Here is a 3,450-nt window from a genome sequence, read left to right as displayed (position 1 = left end):
GTGAGAAGAAGTATTTTCTTTTTTCTTATCAATATCTTCTAATGTTCTATAATTAAAAAATTTATTTTGCAATAAGAAAACATAGGCCAGGTGCAGTGGCTAACATCTGTAATCCCAGCACTTGGGGAGGCTGAGGCAGACGGGATTGCTTAAGACCAGGAGTTCGAGGCCAGCCTGGGCAACATGGCGAAACACTATCTCCACAAAAAATGCAAAAATTATCCGGGTATGGGGACACAAACCTCTAGTCCCAGCTTCTCCGTTGGCTGACGTGGGAGAATCACTTCAGCCTGGGAGGCAGAGGTTGCAGTGAGCTGTGATCGTGCCACTGTACTCCAGCCTGTGTGACAGAGCGATGCCCTATCTCAAAGAAAAAAAAGGAGAAGAAGAAAAGAAGATAAATAAATAAATAAATAAATAAATAAATAATGTTTTTAAATTAAAGTTGTTGGCCAGGCCCAGTGGCTCACGCCTATAATCCCAGCACTTTTGGAGGCCAAGGCAGGCAGATCACTTGAGGTGAGGAGTTCCAGACCAGCCTAAGCAACGTAGTGAAACCCCATCCCTACGGAAAATACAAAAAAATACAAAAATTAGCCGGGAGTGGTGGCAGGTGTCTATAATCCCAACTACCCCAGAGGCTGATGCACAAGACTCACTTGAACCAGGGAGGCAGAGTTTGCAGTGAGCCCAGATTGCACCATTGAACTCCAGTCTGGATGACAGAGCAAGACTCCATCTCAAAAAAAAAAAAAAAAAAGCCAGGTGTGGTGACTCGTGCCTGTAATCCCAGCATTTTGGGAGGCCAAGGCAGGCAGATCATTTGAGGTCAGGGGTTCAAGACCAGCCTGGCCAACAGGGTGAAACCTGTCTCTACTAAAATACAAAAATTAGCCGGGTGTAGTGGCGGTGGCCTATAATCTCAGCTACTCAGGAGGCTGAAGCAGGAGACTCACTTGAGCCAGGGAGGTGGAGCTTGCAGTGAACCGAGATCATGCCATTACACTCCAGTCTGGGCAACAGAGGGAGACTTCGTCTCAAAGAAAAAAAAAAGCAGAACAATTAACTACCCTTGTCCTTGGCTGACAACCTAAGGCAAGAATCCAGAATGAGAGTTTTTAACCTTTACAAGCGTTTAACCCATGCCACCCACTGAGCTAGAGGAGTTCTCCTTACTCACCACTAGAGGGTCCCTTAGCTCTGAAACGTGGTGTTTCTGAAGCTACAATCCAGTATAAAGCCTGGTATCAGAGAACTCACAGCCATGTCAAACTTCCGAAAAATTATTTTAGGTGCTTCGAAAAATAGGTTGCACAAGCCAATCAAATATAATTGTATAAAATTAAGTTTAGGCTGGGCGTGGTGGCTCACGCCTGTAATCCCAGCACTTTGGGAGGCTGAGGCAGGCGGATCACGAGGTCAGGAGATTGAGACCAGCCTGACCAACATGGTGAAAGCTCGTCTCTACTAAAAATACAAAAAAGTAGCCGGGCGTGGTGGCGGGCGCCTGTAGTCCCAGCTACTCGGGAGGCTGAGGCCGGAGAATGGCATGAACCTGGGAAGTGGAGCTTGCAGTGAGCCGAGATCGTGTCATTGCACTCCAGCCTGGGCAACAGAGCAAGACTCTGTCTCAAAAAAATAAATAAATAAAAATAAAAAATAAAATTAAGTTTAGGATACTTTAGCACATTTCACAGAAAAAAGGCCAAAGCTGTTTGACACTTAAAATGTCTCCTTTGGAACTAATATAGTAAATTCAAGTGAAGACAATGAGCTGTCTGCAAGAAAATGTGCAGTGGGACTGTTGATTGGGAACACTAGCAGCTTTTAGTGAGGGGAGAATAAAAGCCCATAGATGAGAAAACAAGATGCCAGAAATAAATGTAAATCAACCACCATATCTGCAAACAGCCAGCCTTGAGAAAAGATAAAAATTCCTTGTACTTGTTTCTGGGTATGCAGCTTGTGTTCAAAATGTTTCCAAAGACCACAAGAATGGCAAAAGCATATTGTCTTCAAATGAAGTACAACTTCTTTACTATCTTTTTTATTAACTTGCATATTTTTCTTCCTAGAGAGGGCTCAGAGCTTGTTCACATTTCTTTGGAGGAAAAAGTATAGAATCATTCATTGCTCCCCATAGTTTTACCTACAGAGAGAATTTACAATGGAATAAACAATTACTGGCTGGGCGCGGTGGCTCACGCCTGTAATCCCAACACTTTGGGAGACCAAGGCGGGCAGATCATTTGAGGTCAGGAGTTCGGGACCAGCCCAGGCAAAATGGTGAAACCCCATCTCTACTAAAAATACAAAAATTATCTGAGTGTGGTGGCACACACCTGTTATCCCGGCTACTCAGGAGGCTGAGGCAGGAGAATCACTTGAGCCCAGGACATGGAGGTTGTAGAGAGCTGAGATCCAGCCACTGCACTCCAGCCTGGGCAACAGAGCAAGACTCCATCTCAAAAAAAAAAGAAAGTACTAATTACCAATGTACTACGTCTAGCACTGCACTAACCCTTTCCTTCTTTTTTTTAAAAAATTCATCTTTCCCTTTATTCTGACATTATGACATTAAATAAAGTCCAAGAGGTATTGGGGTGGTCCTTGTTTGGTCTCTGCCCTTTCCTTCTTTTCTAAGTGGTATTCATCATGCTTCTCTTGGAAGTCTTCTCAAATACCATTATGTCTATAACATACTTTCTTCTAGATTCGAGAGTCATTTTGTTTTAGATCTAGAAATAGAAATGTAAGGCTGAAATGTATTACTATGACAAACTATGTATGTGTGTATTACAATCTTAATTGTGCTAATAAGGATAATTATAATAAATATAATATGGATGATTCAAAAAGGTTAGATGGTTATAATTTTAAAAAAAAAAACTTGTCCTTGGATATTCCATTTGATTTGCTAAGCCTTGTGTTCTCTAAACTAATTTCATATCTCCATCTCCCCCTACCCCAACCAAAATATATATACACACCGTGTATACATATACACCCACACTATGAAGAGTTGACCACAGAAGCTGGAAATTGCCCGGTTTCTTCCCACTGCTTGCTACCTTCTTCAGTTCTGGACATCGGCTCCATAGTGGAACTAGGTAGCCTCAACTCTTACAATGATTCTAGATTTTTCCTGTTTTACAACTTGAGGGAAGCTAGGGAACCTGTTAGAGGATCCCAGCATTGAACTGGGGCTCAAGTGGAATGTCTCCCACTTTCTGCCTAACCTGCACGTCCATCAGCACCTCACCAATGAGAAACCACTCCGGAGAGAATTTCCCCCTGCCTGGTCCCCTTCCCTAGAGAGCCCTTCGCCAACCCTGGGGCAGCCCCAAGCGACAGCTCCCAGCCTCCACCCGGACCGGACTCCAGGTCCGCCCTGCCCCGCCACCGTTTTTCCCGCCCAGACTCAGCGTCTTCTGGAAGAGGTAGTGGGCC

Source organism: Trachypithecus francoisi, unplaced genomic scaffold, assembly GCF_009764315.1.
Source record: "Trachypithecus francoisi isolate TF-2019V2 unplaced genomic scaffold, Tfra_2.0 Lachesis_group20, whole genome shotgun sequence".
NCBI lineage: Eukaryota > Metazoa > Chordata > Mammalia > Primates > Cercopithecidae > Trachypithecus > Trachypithecus francoisi.
Note: the sequence above shows the minus strand (reverse complement) of the source record.